Source organism: Pteropus medius, unplaced genomic scaffold (assembly GCF_902729225.1).
Source record: "Pteropus medius unplaced genomic scaffold, Ma_sr-lr_union100, whole genome shotgun sequence".
NCBI classification, from domain to species: domain Eukaryota; kingdom Metazoa; phylum Chordata; class Mammalia; order Chiroptera; family Pteropodidae; genus Pteropus; species Pteropus medius.
Genome location: NW_024349800.1, coordinates 40,492,698 through 40,517,734, shown reverse-complemented (window position 1 = coordinate 40,517,734; position 25,037 = coordinate 40,492,698). Strand labels below are relative to the sequence as shown.

Sequence of the window (25,037 nt, the reverse complement as noted above, 5' to 3'; positions counted from 1 at the left end):
AGAGAATTTACTTTTTGTTCCTTTTTGTGTTTATCCTCTTATTTTTATCTTCTTATTTTTCAACAATGAACATGGATTACTCATATAATTAAAAATGTTAAAAATAGACTTCATTTTGATTGCAAAATGAGTTCATTACTATTTGTTCCTACGAAAATATCTTTTAGAACCTATAACAAAAATAAAACCAAGGTGCCCTTGACATCTGAATTCAGAAAATACTCAATTCTTCTGCATCAAATATGAATCAATACAAAGGGAAGCTTGTGAAAGGGAACAAATGCGTGGGATCTTGACCTACTCCCCTCTCTTCCTCCCTTGCTTTTATGCCATCAAATCTCAAAGACATACATCTCCTTTTCACTCCTTTGATATGTTAAATCAGCATCATCCCTCTAAACTAAACACAAAATTCCTAACTTAGGATTTACCTTCAAGCTTTAGGCTGCCTACTTGATATTTGAAACATGCAAATCATCTCTTCCTTGTTGCAAAGTTTACAGGAGCATCACTTCAACTGGCACCTTTGCTGAGCTTGTTTTTATCCATCTCTACCTCAGAGGAAAGTCCTGTTAAGAAGGCACTTAGAATCACTCTATTTGCTTATTCATGAGGTTAAAAGCTACAATAGATCTTGTTGATGTTACAAAGGCTCAAGCCACCAGGGTCATCATGATGAACAATTGTGAGAGGCTCCATTTTCACCATAGATTACGTTAATGGCTTTCTCTAGAGTTGTGCAGTACGTATCTTCTAACAGTGGTCCAGGAAACTGCATTCTATCTCACACACACACACACACACACACACACACACATACATAAAGAGACACGTTCTTCTTATGCCTCCTGTAAATTTCACTAGTATTTTTAAGGATGGACTTCTAATTTCAAAATCGATGGAACATATTCATTGAAAATTTAAGTCAGTATTGAATACCAGGGTGATCATATAAATAGAATCAGAAACTCTTACTTTTAGATTTGGAATCATGGCTTATCAGATACAGTGTTAGCCTTTTACATATCTTGTAATTTTTCACAATTATTCTCATATTCTCAAAGCCTATTGCTCCAGTTTTTTAAAAAAGTTTTATTGAGGTACCATTGACACACAATAAACTGAACATATCTAAACGGTTCAATTTCACAAATTCGATAAGCTTTGAAATTCCTATCTGTGAAACTATTGCCAAAATTAAGATAATGAACAACCCATCAACCACAAGAGTTTCCTCACACACCTATTTGTTCCCGCCCCAGGCTACCATTGATTTTTCTATCACTATAGATTAGTCTGAATTTCTAAGTTTTACAAAAATGAAATGATTCATTATGTACTTTTGGAAGGGAAGGATTTGAATCTGGCTTCTTCCACCCAACATAATTATTTTGAGTGTTATCTACGTTGTTGCATATTTAACTAGTTCATTGTTTTTAAATTTTCTGAATAAGATTAGAGTATATGGATATATCACAATTTGTTTATTCATTCACTTGTTAATAGACATCTGAGCTGTTTTCAGATGTGCAAGTCTTTGTACATTTTCTTTTCCCTTGGGTAAATACCAAGAGTAGAATGGATGAATTATATATGGTAGATATATGTTTAACTTCTTAAACTCTTTCCTAAGGTGATTTTATCATTTTACATTCCAGCCAGTAGCGTAGAAGAGTTCTAGAAATTTTTATTATGGTTATACTTTGCATTTCCTTAGTGACTTATAATGTTGAACATCTTTTCATGTACTTGTTATATGTATATTTCCTTCAGCAAAATGTCTGCTCAAGTTTTTTTTTTTGCCAATTTTTACAGTTTATTTTAATTGTTGAATTTCGAGCAATCTTTATATATTCTGGATAGAATATATAAATTGTTAGATAAATTATTTGCCAATATTTTCTTTGGCAAATTTTGAGCGTTCTTTATATATTCTGAAGAGAATATATAAATTGTTAAATAAATTATTTGCCAATATTTTCTTTGGCTTATCTTTGCATTCATTGAATAGCATCTATAAATAGTAGAATGTTTAAATTTTATCAATATTTTCCTTTTATATATCATGTTTTTGGTGAAATACGTAAGAAATCTTTGCCTAACCTAAGGTTTTAAAGCTTTTTCTCTGTTTTCTTCTAGAAGTTTTATAGTTTAGGTTTATGATCCATTTTAAATTAATTTTTACAGTATGATGAGAGATACAGATCACAATTGATTTTTTTCTTTGTATGTAGGTATCCAATGTTTCTAGCAACATTTCTGCCTCACTAAATTGCCTTAGCATTTTTGTTTTAAAAGAAAAGAGTTGTCCATATGAGTGTGGATCTATTTCTATACTCTATTATGTTTGACTGATCTTTTTATGTTTATGCCACTACCACACTATCTTGATTACTGCAATTATAAAATAAGTCCTGAAATCACATAGTACTATTCCTCCAATTTTGTTCTTCTTTTTAAAAGGTGTTTTAGCTATTCTAGGTCTTTTGCATTTCCACGTAAATTTTAAAAAGAACTTGACAATTCCTTTTAAAAAGCCCACTTTGATTTTCATTGTGATTACTTTCAATCTCTAGTCAATTTAGAAAGAATTGATATCTTTAAAATATATCTTTAAAATATTGAGTCTTCATGAAAAGTATTTCTCTCCATTAATTTAAGTTTTCTTTGATTTTTTTCATTAAAGTTTTATAGTTTTCAGTATACAGGTCTACTCTATCTTTTGTGAGATATACCCCTAAGTATATCATATTTTTGATAATATTGCAAATGGTATTGTCTTTCTAATGTCAATTTGCATTTATTACAAGTATATAAAATACAATTAATTTTAGGGTATTGATCCTGTACTCTTCAAATTTGTTAAAACTCCCTATGTACTTTTAGTAATTTTACTTTTGTATTCTATCAGATTTCAACACAGAAAATAATGTGTGAATAGAGTTTTACTTCTGCCTTTCCAATCTGGATGCCTTTTCCCCTACCCCTCTATTGCACAGGCTAGAATCTCCAGTATAACATTCAATAAAATTGGTGAGATCAGATATCCTTGTCTTGTTCTTGATTAGGGAAAAAACACTCAGTCTTTCACTGTTAAGTATGATGTTAGTTTTAAGTTTCCCATGAATGTCCTTTATTAGGTTGAAGAACTACCCTTCTATTCTTAGTTTTTCTGAGAGCTTTTATTAGGAATGGGTACTGGATTTAGTCATTGTTTTTTTCATTCACATCTATTGAGATAATCATACATTTTTCCTTTTTTAGTTTGTTAATATGATCAGCATAATAATATACTTAATACTTTATTAATTTTGCTGCTAAGTTCCCAAAACAATTTCTGAATAAGCAAAAGGTTAGTCAAGGTGCCTGCCTCCAAGACATTAGAATGGACAGAGATAACTATTTTACTTCCTAAGAATTCTTTTCTTAGAATTTTAATCATCTAAATCTGTTACAACTATCTTTCTGTCTGCACTTGCTAGATCCAATTATGTTAGTTTTGAACTCCTGTTAGAAAAGGGAAAAAACACAAGTGAATTTTAAAGTTGATATGTAACTTAAAATGTGGCTCGAAATCATGATCTCTGCCTGAAAAATTTGTCAAAATAAAGACAAATAAAAATGGATCACATGTCTCTAATGGCACGTTCTTATCCAAAATAAACCTTCTGGAATACTTATCAAAATCTTTTTATGATGCTAGTGTAGCAATCATCTTAGAAAACTATTTTCCAGCAACAGTGTCCCAGAGATATGAATTTATCTAAATTTTACCTTGGTTCTGTGTAGCCTTTGGCACATGGTTATAATACATTAAGACACAAAAGGTGGAAAATACTCAGAGGCTCTCGCAATGAGAACATCTGTCACTGGGTTATATCAAGAAATAAACCTGGGCATGCAACCAAGATAAGTAATTGTATTGGCCTCAAGCCAATTTAAGTTGTGTACTATAGACCTTCTATGTAGAAAAAAGTTCATAGGTTTTATGTTCAAGCGTGACATGGAAAAAAATCATATGAAAGTCTTTTGTTTTCCAACCGGGACATGAGTTTCTGTTGGCAAGACAACCTCTGTGGGTATGTAGAACTCCTTGACATGGTGTGCATAGTGAAAAGAAAGTGTTGGTTTGTGCTGATCATGGTCGATAAGAACACATTTGGTCTATAAGTCAGGATCCATTCAGATTAGCATGATCCTGGACTAAACTGGGCTTTCTTTTGAGGTTCAAGGCCATACAAAGACTTGCAACTTAGATGTTGAAAAAATAATTTACTAAAAGGAACACCACTGGATAAGCTCAGATACCTCTGCAAAGCAATGTGTTCACTTCACTGGAAAAAAAGTAGAGATATCAAAGGGCGTAAGGAGTTAGAAGTTTTTTTTCTATTAATTTGAGCATTGTGTATGAACACAGAATTTGGTTAAATACTAACAAGTAAATTTTGTACAAAAAGTCTGTTTAGTTCATTATAAATTTTAAAATTAGGGGCATATTTTCTTTGTTTAAGCAAACAATAAATATTAATGATAAAAATTTAGTTGAGATCATAAATTTTCAGAACAAAACAATTTTTAATTTTCAAAGTTTGTTTTGTTTTAATTCTCAAAGCATAAATTCAAGAACATTGGCTTGCAAAGAAAATTTCTCCACCATGCTTCATGACTACCTAGCATTTCTAAATTAATTTGTGACCAAAAAAATCTGAATAGTTACATATGTCATATGGGAATTACAAATAATAATAAAAGTACTTTCCACAATACTCAATATAAATGAAAATTTCCAGGAATACATATATCCATTGAAATGTTCATTGACATTCTACTACTTAATAAAAATGAAACATCGATTGATCTCAGATTGTACTTTTACAGAATTATATAGGCCAACATTTTACTCAACCGATCATTAATTCAAAAAAGGTTCTCTTTGATAAAAAGGTTCTCTTTGACTGATAATAAATAAACTGAGTGATTATTGGTAATGTATAGCCTGAGGCTGCCTGAGAGATTTCATGAATGTCATTGAAATATACCACAAACAAGACTGTTAATAATGAAGTCATTAAAGGGTCAAATAAAATATTTATGAAATATACAACTACAGATTAACATGATGAGGAGAAGTAGTTCATTAAGTCACCTTATCCCTTAATTCTTTGGGGGAAAAGTATGCTTTTCTTTTAATTTGGCAAAGGATCTTTAGAACCTGAATACTTCTATATACCATTCCTAAACCATTTGTGAACTGCAATGAGTTTAGTCAATCCAAAAAAAGTCCCAGAATAAAGAAGAAAGTAGATGCTTCATAAACGCTTCTGCATATAAAAATATGAATTTAGAAAACAAAAGACTAGACTACTTTATCAGGATTATTAGAGAAAATAAAAATAAACCTGGTTGATTTGAGCAGTATGATCTTTCAGAGACTGAATTACTTTTTCTTTCCTTCAAAATCTGCATGTTCCACATATTATTTATGAATGGAAAAGCAGTGAGATGAACAAGTTCACTTGTAATTCCAAGGTTATGATTCTTGAGGGTCTCAGGACTTCCATTTAACATATGAGGTTTGAAAAATTACCAAATCTGAGATTATTGACTTCTAATCTTACCCTGACCCTTTACTAGTCATTATTTGAATATTTGAATGCAGTCTTGGTAAGTATTGTAATTATATACAAGTTGTTCAGGTTTTTACCGCCCCCCCCCACCCCATTGAATTAAAAACCCGGATAATACTGGTTGTAGATATTTCATTGAAAAACTAAACATATAGATAACCAGTATGCAAAAATGTAATAGAATTAGAGTGTGATAGATGATTCTGTAAGCCCAGTGACAAAGATGAATTCTCACAATTCCATTTGTCAGCATTTTGAGAAATCTTTCACAAAGTGCCAATGAGACCTTCTGTTAAATGGTTCCCTATGCTGCATATACAAGGCTTGTGTGTCAACTCACATTCCAATGAATTGCTTGGACCTTAAAAAATAACTCTCAGTAATGTGTACCAATGCAAAGATGTGGCTAGGAAATAAGGGAATATGTGCCAGAGCTAGAAATAGACAAGTAAATAAAACAATCCCTATGCTTCGAGCTCTCTCATTTTATTAGTCAGAGAGAGACACATAATCAGTGTAAATGAGTGGAGTGGGAACTCGAGTTAGGAGAAGGCTTCACAGAGAGGATGGTATTGAAGTTGTACCTGGAAAAATGAAAAGGTGTTTGCTGGGTGGATAATTCAGAAGTCACTGATATTTGACTTTAAGATAGGTTTCTATACTACCTTTAAATAATGGTGGATCTAAAATTAGAATTTGAACAATATTCCATTAGTATATAATAGTAGCTAAGCCAGACTGCCTGGTTCTGTGTACTAGGTTTTCCATTAAAATAGTAGTATGCTATTGGACATGTTATTTTATCTTCTTGGGTCTCTAATTCCTTATCTATAAAACGGGGATAATAATAGTACCCACCTTATATTGATGTTGGAAGGATTAAATGGCATATACTTAAAGAGCTAAGTATAGTGCCTGATACTGGGTAAACACTCAACAAATGTTAACTATTATTATAATTAACATTATCCTTTTCAATGATAAAATAGAGCCATAGTGCCCCCATTTCCTAATCTGTAAAATATGGCTGATAAAAGTATTAACTTCAAGCGCTGCTGTGGAATAAGAATTTGAATGTAGGCAGTTTTGAGGCCAGGGCCGGGGGACTGGACGCCAAACTCTGACAAGTTCTCAACACATCTGACTGCCCCAGTGTCGTGGACACATCTGCTTTGATGTGATGTGCCTGAGAGCTAACAAGCCCTGTGAACTTCAACCTGGCTTTGCCTCTGCGGGTCCTTCCCATATTAGCTCATTAGATTGCAAACCATTTTTTAATCCTTGTTTTTTAAATTCTAGGCTGCCCTTAATGGAATTATGCAACTTTATGAACATTTGAGTAGGTTTTTTGTTTATGCCGTGGGATAGAGAACAAGAACCAGTGTACCCAGGCTCCATGCAAGAGAGACTTTCTCCATTGTTAGATCCTCAGAGATCCTACAGACAACTTCAAAAAGCGCCCTGACCTTAATGGGGGTGAGGGGATCCTTGGGAGCTGGTCAACAGCCTTATTTATGAAATTGTTCCTAGAGAAGGAGTGGGAAGACAGAATAAAGTTCCTGAACAGGCTGGGAGCCCCTTCAAAAACAAGGCTCAGAATGACCTGGTGATCCTAATAGACACAGATTGCAGGACTCCATCCCCAGAGCTCTTGATTCAGTAGATTTGAGAAAGGGTCCAGAATCTGCCTCTCTGACAAGTTCCCACAACAAGAAAACAATTCATAAGAAAGAGGGAACTACTATAAAAGGAACACAATGATATATTAGGCCAATGTGAATTCTCCCCCTGCAGATTTTGTCTGATTGTATTCTTACGTAATCCTTCTCATCTCTGCTTCTTCTTAGACTGTCTCTGAACATATTTCCAAATGAGAATCTTGCTTTTCATGCAGGGCCCTGAGAAGGTGGCCATCCATAACACCTCTCTGTCTCATTTTGTGCCTTCTCTTCACATATTACCCATTGGTGGTCCAACATCTCAGAATAGCCAACATCTAATTTCAGTCTGAGGAAAAAAGAAAACAACCAAGTTTCAGGGTCTTTTTCATCCCTGAAACTCTCTATATCCCTCTTATCCTGTCTCATGTTATCACCGCCTGGCTCATTTATTTTTTTATGTTTCCTTCCACTCAACTATAAGCCTTATGAGGGCAGAGAATTTATTTTGAGCACTGGCAAGTGCTCAAAAATTTTGTTAAGCTGATAACATTCATTTTAGTAGTATGAATAATATTGAAAATAAATTCTCCCAGAATTGAGATTTTAAGTTACTTAAAAGTCGAGCTTCTTTGAAGATATCTTTGGCAGAGACGAGGTTGGTTCTCCCTGAATCAAGTAGAGATACTGTTTTCTAATTTCTCTTGTTCAACTATTTTGGTATTTATTCTAGGCTGGAGACAGACAGTATCCATCACTTTTCAGATAGGTGTAAGGCAGTAGTAATAAAATAAGCTACCTACATCATGTAATCATATTGTTTTTATGGATTCATAATTTTCTGAGTTAGGGAAAATAGCTGTTTTGGTTTAGGCTAGAGTAGAATTCTGACTCATGTCAGCAAATCACTGACAAAGCAGGCACTGATAGAAATAAAAAACTGAAAGCAATTTTTATTAGAGAAAATCTAAAACAACGCTACATAACTATTGGTTAATTATGGGTTGACTCAATTTTAAACAAAAACACACATGGTTATGTGTGAACAATTAAAAAATAGAATATATAATTAGAAAAATAGGAATATTTACTTAAAATGTTATTCTGCATTGTGCTTTTTTTTAAAAGATAGGGGCTATTGAAAAAGTGAAACAAGCTTAATTTGTAATTTAAACATAAAATTCCTCAACCCTGTAAGTCTATTACTTTAAGAGGTCCTTATTTAGGGGAACTATTGTTTATCTGAAAATCATGGCAGCATGTAAATAGGACAGTATACTGTGATATTATCTCAATATTTTAAAAATTGCATTTTATTTTCATTATGCTAGAAAATTGTGCTGGTATTTATTTGCTTTACTCCTTGTGTGGTGTCTAAAATTCTTTGATGTCACTGCTGTGGCTATTCAGGTGTGTACGAGGCTGTACCATCTAAGTTTGTTCTAAGTGCACAACAAAATTGCCTAACAACACATTTCTCAGACCATATCCCTGTCGTTAAATGGCACATGACTCTATTATAAAAACCTACTGGAAAACTTTCTCAGCTTCCAGGAAACTCGATTTGGAAGGTAAGACATGAATGCTCAGCTGAATAATACTGATAGGTGCAATAATAATGCCTTTAATTCCGGGCATGCTTCTGTTTATTGGGAGCTGTAAGAATGGCTTTACTTCATAACAGAGAGAAATCAAAGCAAGAAATTATTTTACAAAATACATGTCATTACAATGAGGATTTTGTTTTTTAAGTGGCATAATTAATTTTCTCATTTACCCCGAGATAATTCGTGGATTATAGTCCTAAACTTACCGCCAAAGTTTGCCATGAAATAGCTCACTTTTATTATTATTTTCTCATTGCTCTAGTATATTGATTGTCTTTGGAAACAAATTACATCATTCTATATATAGTATTTGGTTTTTAGTAGTTCTTCTCTGAAAATGTCAAATCCTAGAAAACGGAGCATTCCTACACGTGATGTTACATGAACTCTGGCAGTGAGGTGCATTTCTTTTTCTAAATGGGAAAAGAGTTAACGTGCTCATGAAGCCTCCAGCAGATCATAACATTTGGAATAAGACACAAACTGCTCAACATTTGTTTTACTTCTCTCTGCTCAGAGGTAGCTAAACCAAGGGACCCGCTGTGCCTGACTTCATGTCATCAGGCTTTTATTTTTCTCTTTTGTTCTCTGCACCATGGACCTTTACAGCTGGTATTAAATTAATTCTTAGGAGCTTCCTTTGTTACTTGGTTGATCCAGTTTTGGCAGTATTGGTCACTCTCTAGGCCATATGTTCTTCATAAGACATTATCAATACATGTTTCTTGAATAAACAATTAAATGAATGAAAGAATGCAAGCCTCACTAAGCATCCCATGCCATAATCCTATGTGTGAGCAGTTCTGCCTGACATAAAGCTCCTCTGTTAGGCAGAAATCTCCTTCATTCAACCTTCCTCCATTAGCTATCATTCTGCTTTAATAGAGCGACACACAGTTCTTGCTAAGGGCAGTCCCTTTAATATCTGAAAGAAGTGATTATGAACTCCTAAGGCCCAATTCTTCTTTCACATTCTTGTCAATTATTTCTTTTATGATATGACTTCTAGATATTTCATGATTTTGATCATCTTTCTGTGGAGGGGTTTGTGCCTATTAAAAAGTGGAGCTAAGAACTGAAAATAATATTCCTGACGTGAGCTAAACACTGCAGTTCTTTTGCATCTTTAGCTTTCTTCTCCTCAATACTCCTGCCTATCAAAAATAGTATGCTTCATCAACATAGATGTTAAGAGTTTATGAGTTATTTTAGGTGAGCAATGGCTTGCAATTAACTAAAACATCTTATTATTTCTCCTAAATGCTGTGCTTTAAAAATAGGAAGTAAATATTATTTTTTGAACACACACCACGTGCCGCGTACCATGAGGTGCACTTAACATACATGATGATCAATTGCGTAACAGAACATACATGTAAAATCTTAGGATCTAGGAAGAAGTTTTTGTTATTCCCCTTCAATGCATGACGCTTGTGATATCTGAGCAAATAGGAAGTGCTCAATTAATGTTTTCCTGGATAAAGGGATGATATCGCCACTTGTTATGTGTGGGAATTATGGTACCTCACTTGGTACCTGGGATTATAGTGCTACCTGAAATTACAGCACTTGGGATTAGCTGATGGCTTTCTGAACATATAGTCAGCTTTCTTGGCATTCCGTGTATGTTTCAAGCTATGGATTACCCTAAACAAATCCACAGCAAACTACAATTTGATGTTAAAAATGGAAAAGAACGGGACCTTCCAAATCTCAGAAATTCATTAAATATTTCAGCTAAGAATGTTAGGTCCCTTTAAACTCTTAACATTTCCTCTTTGAATCACTTTGATGTGTACCTTCTTGTTAAGAAAAGCGAGGAATGGCTTGATCTTAAATGGATCATGTAATACAGAAGATCACATTTAAAAGGGACATTTTCTTCCATTTTCAATATTTTTTAAACTTGATCTTTTAAGAGTCTCCTCAAAGGAGCATTTGATGAACTAATGAAAATCCATTAAAATCAAATGTGGCTGACCTCTTCCCTCCCTGTGCCCACAGAACATTCTATCAGTCATTGCTCAGAACAAAAATAGCCAGTTTGACTGTTAGTCATCAACAGCTTTTATCCCTTCTTTCTAAGAGCCTGTTGCCCTAGACTTCCCATTTTAATCATGCAGGTGGAGGAAATGTGAATAAGAAAGAGCTGCACAAACAAAAGGTGAAAGGCTGTAAAAACTCTAGTTTAAGAGTTGGAAACCTTATGTTATATTTGGCTTCCAGTCATACGTCTACTTATAGTTTCACTTTATCAATTTCCCCATCTACAGCTTAAAGGGGATACAAATTGATCTTTTCCAAAATCCCATTATATATCACTTTCTGTCATACAAACCCAACAGCTGGCTTTCTCCTTTCCAAATAATTATTTTAACATTGCATAGAGAACATCTGTTAAGGAATGTTAATTGATTTTTCTGATATTTTGGTGTATGTGGTGTATGGCTGACATAAGTCAATTATCTAAGGCATTCATGACCACTGTGACCATTTACATTAGTTCTAAATGGGATTCCATTCATCAGGAAAAAGCCTCAGCATTAATATGCTCAGGCAGGTAGCGATCTGAAAACAGACCAGAAGGCTCTTAGGCATGGCATCTACGTCTTGTTACCTTTCATGTCATGAATCACCTGAGATACTGTAAAATATTTCCTAATGTAATGAAATGTGACTCATTTAATCAATTCACAAGCATTTATTAAGCTTCCACCGTCTGTTTCAAATAAAGAATCTTGTTACCTTAGGATTTGCTGCTGAATCTCTAAGAGAAGAGAAAGGACCATGATGTCTGCCACTAGAATTGATACATTTATTCATAAAATTCACATATTCTTAAACCACAAATCAATTTCTTTGACTTTCCTTACTCCTGTTACACTTCACCGAATGAGCTTAAGAAAAGATTCCATTAATAATGATTTCTGAAAGGCTGTTCTGTGGCTTTGCAAAACATAAGAACAAGGTTTTGCATGAATCTCTTGGGTTATCAGCTAAGTTTCTTGAATCACAGAATAATTTTATTCATTTTTTTTTAAATTTCAAGGAACTATCCCAATGTAGGTACGAGTAATCCATAACTGTTTGCTGAATGAAAAGGAAGCCATAATTTTCTCACATTTAATGTCTTCACAAGTTGCCATTAAGATTGAATGATAACAATTTAGTATGAAATAAAACAAAAATGATTATATAAGTGCCACTTCTCTAGTGTCTTTCATGTATTGAGGATATAAATATATATAAACATATATAATATATACATATATTACTGTATATACACACATATACACTATGTGTATATATATGCATATATATAATCTTAATTCTTAGAACAATCCTCTACAGTAGGTTTTATAATCCATGTTTAAAGATAGAGACATATTTAGCATTGTTCAAGAAGGAGTCACATTCTATTTGATTGCTACTAAAATATTAGTCCGAGAACTTTTATAATTTAAAACTAATTAAATAGTTAAAATGAATGAATGATATATAGATTTAAAATTTATTGACAAGAGAGAATATTTACAGGAATATTCTTAATCCATTGTAAAGCAACATCATGTAGTCAACCATAATACTTGCTTTCCCAAGAGCTTATAGTGTCTTCTCGTAGACAAATTACAAAGCTGATCATTTTTCTTAAACAGCTCTCAAGATTGACATTTATGGTATAATGTCTCCTTGATAAATAATCATCCTGATTTTTATTAATATTTCCTTTTCAGGACTTGAAATATAAACAAAAGGAACTTAAGACTTTGACTGACTCCCATAAGAACTACTGCCAATAAAAGCTCAAAGGTCTTGCAAATAAAATTGTCATTTCTGAATCTCAAATGATTTTTTCACCTGTTTTTTTTTTAAGTCAATTTCCTTAGCTAAAAATAATTCTGAATGATTAATCTATTCAACATACAAGTCTGGATTTCTAGTATACGTGCCTGTCATAATCTTCTTTTTAAAATCCCCAATTTAAAATTCGATTAACACCTATTCCGCAAATATATGTATGGCAAAATTCAAGTACCAGGAAACAGCACAAATCAAAATTAACACAGTGGCTTTATGAAGGACCATATGACCAAAACAGCTGCAACTCAATGACTATTTGTCCCATTGCCCAGTTTTGGAAGGGGGAAATACAACAAAAACAAACTCTCCTACCGAGCAGCTTCCGGGGGTGTTTAACTCGATTCTACATGCTTTGCAGGGATTTAAAAATATTCCAAATTGTTTAAGTGATCTGAAATGATGTCAGAAAGTTAGATCTCTTATCAAGATCCTCATTCCATCTTTGAATGGGTATGAAAAAATTATGAGAGAGGCGATTCTAGTTTTATGAGTTTTGTTTTTTAAAGATTTATTAGAATCAAAAAGTCTGTAAAAATATTTTGCTCATTTTCATGTACACTTGATTTAGAAACAGAGTTATCAAATAGTTTATATTCCAAACTAGGGCACTTGATGAGTTAAAAGGGCACTACTGATAATTACAACACATGTAAACCAAGATTATCTCATGAAAACTAGGACATATAGTTACTTCCTCCCTCCCTTTTAATTAGAAGCATAAAGGTCTCAAATATGAAGCTTATCTGAAGCATACTACTATTGATTACTCACAAAGGCTGTATCTGCCAAGTTCTTGGTTTAACTGGAAATGTCATAGTCCTGTGTCTTGTTATAAAAGCATGTCCACAGCATCTCTGATGGTGCAGTCACGTCAGGTGACAGTGCTGACACTGCGTCACTTCCTGCTGTGTGAGGACACACTGACTACACAGATGATGGGGGAAAGATGTGGCCCATAGTTTGTGCCATGATTTTTACTCCTTGCTTATTTCCTTCCTATAATTCCCTCCAGGTCCTGAGAGTGTGCTCAGCAGACCGGTCCTGCTCCACATCAACACCCTTTTTTATTTCCAGGAAATCCCTACCACATCCTTTCCTACTCTTTCCTTAATAAATAATGACCCAGTTTATTCATTTAAAGGCCTGCTTTCTCTACAAACTCCGTAGATAAAAATTGCAATTAATTATTTTATAGAGAAAATAACTTATATTTTCTGTTTTATGACCAGGAAAAAAACAGTTTATTTGTGAAGCTTTAGGTTGACGCTTGATATATTTAAGAGAAACACAACTGTGTCCCCTCCTAGTAAGAAAAATGAAAAAAAGTTGGCTTTTTGACATAGGTCAGAAAAAGAATGTTTTTTGAGAGGACTGTCAGGCCCCTGGAGCCAGGAAGGCTGCTTTTTCCTTTCAAACCAGTAGGGTAGATCAATAATTTGGCTAATGGCATACCGGAGAGGGGTTAGGTATAATGACTACTTTCTCTGAAAATCCATTCAACATTTATGAGCAACAAAGTTTTGGCTCAATTCCTTTCTGATCCAGTCTTGAAAACCTGAATCAGTCTAATAAGTATTTGATTTAATGCTATGAAAAATGAGCACCTTTTCACTATGATGCCTCTTTAAAATTCACTGGCCATTATAATTTACCCAGAATGGGTAAAAGGTAAATTAATATCTGTGCTAGGACACTCTACTGGGCCTGCCTGATGTCAAGAAACATGGGCTGCCTTCTTCAATAGTCCAGTCGGGCAGTCTCTGCAACTCCAAACCGTCCAGAGCCAATTCACAAGCAGATGTACTGTAACTTTCCGTCAGCTGCTGTAAAATTTGTCGGGTGCTGGAATCGAGGATCGTTTGTTCTGGATTTTTCAGGCAGGCCTAGATAGCAGAGAGATAGAAGCTGCTCATCTGCACCAGCCTTGTCGAACTCAGAGCTGGTAAAAGTTAAATGGTGCCTCGAGAGCATACCCCAGAGTTCTCGGAAGAGCCCGCCCTCTCATTTCCTGCTTCCTACTACCAGTGTTCCGCTTGCCCCATGATCTGGTACTTGTTTTTGCCTGAGCTGCTGAACCTCCCACTTCTGATGCAGTACGTTCAGTGAACAGAGTAGGTCTCCTTCCTTCCAAGACCACCTGAGAATACTGATTAGAGGAAAGATCAAAAATAGCCACAGCTTTTGAAAATAAAGTGCTTCTATTTGAAAGGCTCCACTGAGCAGCAGGGAAGAGATTTAAGAAAAGATGAAGAAAGAGAAAAAAAAAACAGAGAGAGGCATATACACGTATCTTAGAGTTAAAAACCTTTCTTCTGTGCCCTTGGTCTTTTCTTGTTTCTTCTTATTTCTTTCACAGCCCAATCATTTGTTCCCTACCCCCTAGTGTTTGGATTTCCACCCTCTCAATTCTCTTCTCTTTTCTTTCTCTTTAAATCTTATAACTGCCAACAGTTAAAGGACAAGATGGTCCTCTTGTCCAAAATTATGAGCTGAAACAAATTGGTAGTATTGATCAATGGTGACAGTCACTGCCATGGGCTAATGGGTCCTGGCAGCCTGGTAATGACTTGTGTCTTTAAAGAAGACACCTCTTATCCACTTCCAGAAGGGCCTATACTTTAAGTGTTGCCTTAATGCAATCTATTTGATTTATGTGGATTAACAATGTGAGCTTAAAGATGACTATGTGGAAATAAGAGAAGGGTCCTAACTAGAAGGCAGAGGTATTGATCCCAAGACCTTGGCTCATTAATAGAAAGCTCTAATGATCCAAGTAACTTTCCAAGTTCACTGAACGGTATTCAGTCCTTCATAGGAAACAAAAGATTGCTTTTACATTAGATGACTTATAACAATAATATGATATTACGGCAAATTTCAAAAATAAAAGATACCACTTGCCATTCTACCTTTGTTTAAAACTTATCATTTTAATCTATTCTCTCCCATTATTTTCCACATGCACATTTTATATATTTGAAACTATAGTGCACAGATAATTTTGTGCCAATTTTTTAATAATAATCACATTTCTAAGTTTATATAGTCTTTATAATTTTTTAAAGTTGTATAACCTGATTGAGTAAAATATTTACACATTCATAAAAATGTTCTATTATTACAATACTGAGCCTCTGAACTGTTTTGATTATAACTCTGGCAAGCAAGTATGCTTGCACATATGACTTTTTCACAATTCAGATTATTCTTGTGAAATATAATCCCAGAAGAGGTGTTAATACATCAAAGGAGGAAACTGTTTTATGACACTTCATATATATTACTTCATACCTTTTCCAAAAAATTTCAAAACATAGCTTTTTCAAAAAAAAATTTTTTTTGAGCACTTTGTGCAAAGCATTGTGCTAGAACTTGAGGCAGAAATGAATGAGTTTAATACAATGTTTGTCCTAAAAAAAAATCATGTAATACAGTTGGGGAAATAAGATACACACATTTGAAAAAAGAACTAACTATATCAACTACAGGGATTCAGCAATGAAAGAACAAGGTCACATTCAGCAGGAGTGAGTGAAGAGTTAGACTTTTAACTGAGTCTTAGGACATTCGTAGGTTTGGAGAGTTGAGATGAGAGAATATTTAGGCTGGCAAATAATGTGATAAGAAAGGAAATTAAGCAATCCAAGTAATTCCCTGTGACCCAAAAGCACCATGTGAGTAAATGTAACTCATTATCCTGATCCACATAGATTGCAAACTCCCTCGAGGTAGTTCTATTACTAGTATTGGTCATTTACCCTTGTTGTTGAAACTTGCTCTTGTTATAGTTGATGTGATACTATAGAGGTTTACCTCCTCAGCCTCTAACCAGTCTTCCTTTCTTTCAATTTCTTTCTCCAACAAATAAGGCATTTCTTAAAGTTCTTTTCCAGATCTTTTCTTTCTTTATATTCTTCCTTTAAGTAATGTCACTTTATCTGTTGGCTCTAGCCATTACTTCTTGCTGCTAAGTCCCCAATCTCTGTTTCCAGTTCCTAATTCTCCTTTTTGGTCTGATACATATATTTCCACCCACCCCTGAGCATTTGAAATCCAACAAGTCCAAAATTGAACTCTTTCTGTGTTCTCCAGATCACGCGAAAGCATCTCAATTCAGAAGCACATCATCTTTGATGTCTCTTTCATCCTCACAGTTTCCAAATTTAGTGTCAGCTTTACAGTGAATCCCATTTTCCTCCTATTTTAGGTCATCGAAATCCCTCACCTAGACTATTGTAAAGGTTTCTATCTGATCTTCTTGCCTCTAGCTTCATCCCCTTCAATCTATGCTCCATACCGTTAGATACTTTACTAAAGCAGAGAGTAGATTATTCCACTCATCTACCCAAGGACTTCCAATAGCTCTAGTCAGCAGGCAGAGTCAAATCCGAACACATTAACGTGTCTCTCCTGGTCCTTTATGATTTGGACCCACACTAATAGTCTAATTCATCTCTTCACACTACAACCATCTACACACACACACACACACACACACACACACACACACACACACACACACACACACTGGACTATTTAAAATCCACTGCAAACAGACATGGGCTTTTACCCAACTGAACCTTTCTCCTGCAGTTTCCTTCTAATAAAATAATCTCACATGCTCTGGCCTACTAAAATCTTATACAGCCTTCCAGTCCAACCAAATGTTATCACTTCCAAACAAACTTCACAGACTTCTGTCTCAATCGGAACTTCTGTATTCTAACTTCCTGTATTCTACAGAACAAAGTAGTTAATTTACATTTCTGTCTGCATAACTAAAACGTTCCCTTTCTGAAGGGCCAAGTTAAGAAATACAATAAATTCATGGGTGTTTAAATTTTTTAATCTCTCTGGCTAAACAAAAACTGAGATCAGCTGCTTGATAAATGGCCATTCGAAGATTGCTAGCTAAACCTAAAGGCCTTCAAGAAGATGTTCACTACTAAACATCCTTATGCAACAGATGTGGAGAGGAAGAGGGGAAAGAAGGAGAAAAGGCTCTGGGAAGTCACCAGTGATTTTTCTCTCCAATCAGCACTATGACATATCTTCAAAACAGGGCCAAGAATTCTAATAGCTTGTCATGGTGGGTTCATTAGCAAGAATGTGGCATTGCAAATGTAAGTTACTGTGCTAAGCAATTTTGTCCCCATTCTAGGCCCTCGCTTGGGTTCAAGTGAGAGCTTTAAGTTCCGAAGACTCCCAGGCTGCAAGCATTCCCCAATCCAATTCCATCCCACATGATGCTGACTGGTGTCCTATCACACTGTGGGATGCCCTGGTCTCCAAATAAATCTGAGGTAGCACAGAGGGGAGAGAGAGGAATGGAATTTGCAACAAACACTCCAGCTTTTTTTTTTTTTTAATCACTTACCCTGGGAAAATACTGAGCTAATAAAAAGGAGAGGAAAAGCCAAGTTATTTAAAGAGTAGGAGCTAAAACATCAGATACATAAACTAACATTTCTAAATAAAAAAGGGTGTGGGGCAGATGTCTTTTTTTAAAAAGTAGATTCCATATCTTAGAAAACTGAATTTTAAGTGATATTTTTGAATGGACCATACAGCCCTGTTTATTAGGACTCAAGGTTATTCCCAAGATCTATTTCTGACTCCCTGGGTTCATGTTAGGTGGCACTGTATTTTTTCCATTTGCGTAGTAAAGGCAGGATAATGATAGTATCTGCTTTTGCCTGAAGTGATACTGAAACTGGTAAAAGAAGCACATGAAAATTATGAAGATAAATGGTCATGTTGCATCAAGACCAGTTCTCCCTGTTATTCAAACTAAAATTCCCACGAAATTTAGTTTTACTTGTTGAAAAACCACACATGCTATAGGATTAAATCTGTGAAAAGAATAAGACAACCAGTGAATAAGAAAAGCAATCTTTAAGGCTGACTCCGCTTGATACATTAAAATGAAATAAAAAAACTAGAAAATGTAAGAGCGGCTCCTGAATTAACAAATCAGTCAGTTCTTCCAACCTGGTGTATGCACACGAACAGATTACAATCCCAAAGAGAGAAGATTGTCCACAGCATGCCTCATACTCTTACCCTGTTGCTTATATCTGCCAAGGTGAATGCAGAAATAGTCATCATTTCACAAATTATCAGCTCAGGAAAGAAAAAAAATGAAAATACATTTCCTATTTTGCCTTGACTGCTAAGTAACTGACTGACAGGATTCGGTAAATTAAGACATTCTGGACACATTGCAGAATTCACTAATTTGGAACCAAATGAATGCATTTGCTAACTACAGATAAATATCTGATCTATTACTATCAAGTTACCTGCAAACCAGAGCCACATACGAAAGAGTGAATGAAATAAAAGTCTTAAGATAATCATAAATTATTTCTTTTTTTCCAAGTAAAATAAAATGCTTGTTAAATAGTTTGGAACAGTACATGTACAGGCTAGGAGCACCTGGCTTTAGAGTCCACAGACGAGGGTTCAAATCCTGACTCTGCTAAGCACTTACCAACTCTATGACCTTAGAAAATTTACCTAACCTCTTCACACCTCAGTTTTCTCTCTCGAAAAACAAGGATGATAATATCTAAGCTACTTGGATTGTTGTAAGAATTAATTGAGGGAATGCCATATATCATGGAAAGTCTAGTGTCTGACATATGATACATTCTCAATAAATGTTTTTCATTAATATTATTATTATTAGTGAGGCTAAAAAATTGAATAGTCTAGACAGTGCTTCTGACTTCATTTTCTACAGGACATTCATAGAATCTGGTTAAAACAAACACAGACACACAATGAAAATACTTCTGCTAGTGCCCAACTGTGCTCGCTATTTCTCTGATACACTGCCATGGCCCATTTTGATGCATATATAACCCTATAGCAAAGAACTCTCAGGAGAATCAGAAAACGTCTTATGTATTAGTAAAATTTTGTGTAAGTTAATGTCATTGAATGAAATGGGCTTTGTATAGAACCTTATCAATTATTTCCCTTTGTTATGGTTTTTCTAAATAAAGATTTACTGAAGGATTTCTGTGGTGACTTGGTTACACTATAATCATTTTATTTCTAAATCTTTTATGCCTTTCTAAAGGTCATGAGCTGGGTCTACATAATTCTCTTTGCAATATCACAAGCAATTGGCTGCTTAGGAAATGCTTTTTGAGGATGGTGAAGAAGCTCTGTTTTTCATTAAGTGGCTTTGAACTTTGGCACAGCAAATCTTGACTCTGGATTTACCCTTCACTTTGCCACGTAATTTAATTCAAACAACAAAGTGAATATCCTCTCTCTCTAATACATGTAGGGGCGTGTTTCCCCTTGTGCATTCTTATGTATCTTTATCAAGCCAGTACGTTTTCATGAAAGAATTCCACCCTTCCCTCAACTTCCTTGTTCAGACTCTTCTCTTAACATTATGCCTCAACACTGTGTGGTGATGCTAAGGGGGAAAAAAAAAGACCAGCGAGTCAAAAAAAGACCAGCGGGTTAGGAACATAATTCTCTACCATGCTGCAGAAAAGAAGAGAGTTGGCTTAAATCCAACGGTCAAATATATATAGATTTTCTTATGGGAAAGGAATGTCAGACCTGTTCAAAAGTCTGAAGTGAGTTTATAATCCCAGACTACCAAAATTAACCATCCAGCTGAATCATTCTGGTATTTCCATGAGCAAAGTTAGGTTGATTAACTTTTCCGGGATTATCTGTTATCAGATAAACAAAGCAATATATTTGACATAAATACTTTTTGACCAAAATGGCATAGTGGAGCACAACAAGCTTAAAAGATGCCCACTGGGACCATCTAAAGAGTTTCAAAGACAGAGGAAGCAAAGTAGCCATTTGAATGTACTTTTTGGAATGATACTATACAAGCCAAAACAAATGTACAGCCTTATTTCCTTACTTTTCTCTTTTTAATGTTTCTGAATTAGGCTAGATCTTAGGTTTTCCAATTGGATTAAAGGTTTGCTGAGTAGGATGATAAATTGTGTGTGTGTCTGTGTTGGGGGGACTCAACAAAAATGCTTGTTGCACTTAGTACAAAATCTCTTTCGATCCAGAATTTCATTCATCAGAACAGTGAGGCAACCAACGTTATGTAGAAGAATGTCGAGCCTATTTATTTTATTCAAAATCCAGGCCTCCCATTAGTTTCCTCTGCTTTGTGATGGAAAACATACATTTTTCTATCACCCTTGTCCTCTCAACAGTATAAAGAAGAACAGACAAAACAATTTTGAAATTTAGGGTTCCTAAACTTATTATTATTTTAGCATATAATCAGTTGTCCTCTATTAGCCTGGAGTCAATAATAATCACATTATAAACATATCCATGCATAATAATGGATATCTCATCTTATTGTGCCATCATCAATGTATACACAGAAACACAGAATGTTTGACTCAATTAAAAAGAGCCTGAGAAATTATCCAGGGCCTTATTTTAAAGGAAAATAAAAAATGAGTTTCAGAGAGGTTAGTCATTTCCCCCCAAAAATCTTGTATCTGATATCCTCACTCTGAGTTCCAATTCAATATGATGTTGTGGATGGAGGAAAGTAAAGCTACTATGTACTGAATATGATATAAGGCTTTCGTATCTTTTAGCTCATTCAAACTCATTCAACAAATTAATATCATACATATCATCATTTCAGTTTTATGTAAAGATGTATTAAGTGTAGTTTAAGGTCACATACCTGGACAATGATAACATTTTTTTATAATCAGTGTTCATATTTTTGAAATAACACTAGAAAACAAAATTTATGAATGCTATTTAGGTTATAATAAATAATATAATGCATTAACATCCTTAAGAGCTAATTTTATTGGTACCAGTAACAAAAGCATTATCTGTGATTTTACCATGGAGAAAGAAAGGTACATTCTACAATGTACTCAAAGAGCAAGAATCACTCTAAGAAGGACGTCCTTAAAATATCCTTAAAAATATCTTTATTCTGCCATAAACATGTATAACTGAAGTTGTGGGTTATGACAAAATTCTCAAAAATCATTGATCAAATGATGTCCTATTTACAGACAGTTTATACCATATAGCAAAGAGAAAAGGTATCTAATTTGTGTCTGGGACATTTGAAATAACTATAATGAGAAAGAACTGCGGAAGCAGTCCTTTAGTCATGCAAGTCTCATTGGAGCCTAAGCTAATCCTTACTTACTGGGGTGGAGAAAGACACTTCATGCCACCTTGTCACTGTCCTTGTCTCCTCATGATCTGTACCAAGGCCTCCAGTAAAAACTGCCTATCCTTCCTTCAGCCAAAAAGCCGAAAACCTTATTCATATCAGCTCATGGATCTCAACCTCCACGGGAAAACCAATGCTCCAGTTTCATAGTCATATTCTGAATCCCAAAGAGCTTCCAACTTAGATAGGTAGAAAGAAAGAGAAAAAGATAGCAGGCAGCTTTTATTCTTATTATCTTAGAAATGTAAATGTTGTAAAGACAAAATAAATAGGCATATGCCCAAAAAGCTTAGCAAGATGGTCATATATTTTTCTAATTTCCTAAGCATAAATAACCACTGAAAGAAGTAACATGTATGGAATCTTTGATTTCTTTCAAATTCAGATGCAGTTTCATCTGGAAAACTCACTTTTTATAATTAAGCAAAAGTGGCTGGTCTATAACTGCGGTTAAATGTACGTTGTGCTGTCAGGTTAAATCTGTGAAGAATACTGCATATAAACAGGAAAATAGGAGAGGAATAACTGATTTAAAAAGTCATTTCTATTCTATTTTTTACAAAGAATATAATGAGCATAGCTTCCTTTCCCTTATATATTTTTTAAAATATGTGGACAATACAAAAGTATCTTCTCTCTAAACTTAGAACTGTGACAGCTCTAAAAGAAGAACACAAGTGGTTATTTCCATGGACACCAAGGTCAGCCAAGGAATAGCCTTTTTTACAAACTACATAGCTCATAGAATTGATAAGTATTTTGAAATAAGGTGATACTTTTCTTAACAAGAAATACACGTGTTTTTCACGATTAGCTGGCTCTCTGTAAATATAGGCTCTTTGAGAATTTGACCTTATTGGTATAAGTAGAATGGGTCTATGGAAAAAGGTCAAGAAAGAAATAAATGAATGAAGTTTGGAAAACACTAGAAGTTGATCTAGGAGCCAAGTGTTGGAGAATGAGTGGGGAGAAACGAAAGGTTCCACAGAGGGTGATGTTGGAGCTATATTTTGAAAAAATAGGGATTTACAAGTCAGATAAAATGGGGCAGTGTATTTCCCTGAAATATCATGCCATGGCTACAAATTAAATCTCTGCCTATGGTTGAGGGCAAATGGCTGGTCTCTAAGATTCTCCACTCTACTCCAATCTCTAGGATGACTTTGATCTCCCTGGGACCACTTTGGGTGAGATCTGAAAGACATGTGAGCATCTTTAGTATAGCAACAATTGCACTGCATTATAATAATTTGTTTACACATCTCCTTAACCTGAAAGCAGGGGACAGATTTATATCACATCACGCCAGTGTCCAACATATTTTATACATTCAAACGACTAAGCGAATCCGTGAATAAATGAGGACTTAACCGAGACAGTAAAGGCATTTCAGGAGCCGCTCATGATTGTAGTAAGTTATGATGTGCACTAAGAAAATCTCAGAATGCTCGATATTACAGACAGTTTGAGGACTCCTGAGAGGTCGAAACTAGTCCAGAGGGCTCCTCAGAGTCCCAGATAAATCTTTTTAAACCAGATTTCTCTGAAAAATAACTTCACATCCCTTAGGGAGTTTATCTAAACTGACCTCTTCCACTGGGACTCCTCCAGCTACTGGTCTAGATTCTATTTTCTGGAGATGCTATCAGAGATATGGGTTGTTAGGGTGACTTTGTTTCACCACCAAAACAGGCACAAATCTCCATGTCCCGCCAGCATGTTCCTTTTTATGATCCCTTAGTATTTCTATTTCTGCTTCTTTTTTAAATGAAAAATTAAAAAAAAAATAAAATACATAGAAAGATCTTGGACTTTGGTGTCAGACATCTGAGCTTAAATTTCAGCTCTGCCACTTTCAGTTTGACCCTGGGCCTCAGTTTCCATACATAGAAAATGGGGATAATAATATTTACTTCATAGGGGGTAGTGTGCATTAAATATAATGCACTGGACACAGTGTACAAATAGGTATTCAGTAAACATTGGCCTTAAAGCTGCCTGAGAAAACATGAACAGTTTTCGTGATGCACAAAAGCCAACCGTTTTTTTCTCAGGGTGGCTGGAAACATGGCAAATGTTGCTTCCATTTAAATTTAAGCATGATAATTGTGTTAGCTACTTGATTAATGTACAGGCATATTTTCCATCTGCTGTGTAACTTTAAAAATGTAAAATAATTTTTTTCCCTTTTACTTTAAGAATGAGGGAAAACGAAATAAATTCACTGTCTTGGAATGTTATTTTGAGATTTCTACCTGAATTAACGATATTTAGTTAAGGACGATTTTCCAAGAAAGAATGCATCATCATGAACAGTGATATTGTTTTGCAAATATCATAATGCTGCTCTGGGCAGCTGATTCACACATAATAGTTTTATTTACTTGCTGGATGACCCTTAATTCTCTAAGCTTTAAGGAAGTAGCTGCACAAAAAGGAGCTTATCAAGGAAGTCAGGTAAAAATACAAGAACAACAACAAACTATTCACCTCCTTCCAGGCCATCCTCAATAATGCACCAGGACTTAGTAGATCCAAACAGTGGGCATTCAGAGATAATATTCAGTATGGATTAATCTCTTACTTTTCTCCTTCCCTATATACTTTTGCATAGTATCCTAGACTTTTTTCCCTTGGTTTCCATTCAACTTATTTTTCTTGTTAGTTATATTTCCAAATTCCTATTTATGTCTCCAAGGAAATTTGACATTATTATTTCTATTCATGGAGAAATATATTTCTAATGATTCTAGGAAATCTCTTTATTCCAGTTATTGTAAGTTTTTCAAAGTACCGCATAAACATTAAATTCCTTGATTCTTTTTCACCTGCCAGTTTTACCTGTCACTTAATAATCCTAAATAATCTAAGTTAAGTCTGACTAATATTTGGCTCAAAAATTTCATTATGAGGTATAACTGTAGAGAAGTCCTTGAGGTGCACTGAGGCAAAGTAACCTGAACAACACCGACTACCTCACATAACTTAGAAAATATGGGGGTCCAAAAGCTGTGCTCTGTCTTAATCCCTCTCTCTCTCTTTCTCCCTCCCTTACACACGCACACACACA

The 25,037-nt window shown here is 34.7% G+C and overlaps 1 protein-coding gene and 1 long non-coding RNA gene across 18 annotated transcripts in view; both read right to left on the bottom strand.

Moving 5' to 3' along the window:
• SLC8A1 (solute carrier family 8 member A1) overlaps positions 1-25,037 on the bottom strand; it is a 352,258-nt gene that overhangs the window by 181,517 nt on the left and 145,704 nt on the right. The window lies entirely within an intron of this gene.
• LOC120621739 (uncharacterized) overlaps positions 15,818-25,037 on the bottom strand; it is a 9,966-nt gene continuing 746 nt past the window's right edge. The window contains exons 2-3 of the long non-coding RNA XR_005658282.1: positions 20,136-20,138; positions 15,818-17,280 (exon numbers count right to left, since the gene is read on the bottom strand). This is a non-coding gene — a long non-coding RNA (uncharacterized LOC120621739). The remainder of the gene's footprint in view (positions 17,281-20,135; positions 20,139-25,037) is intronic.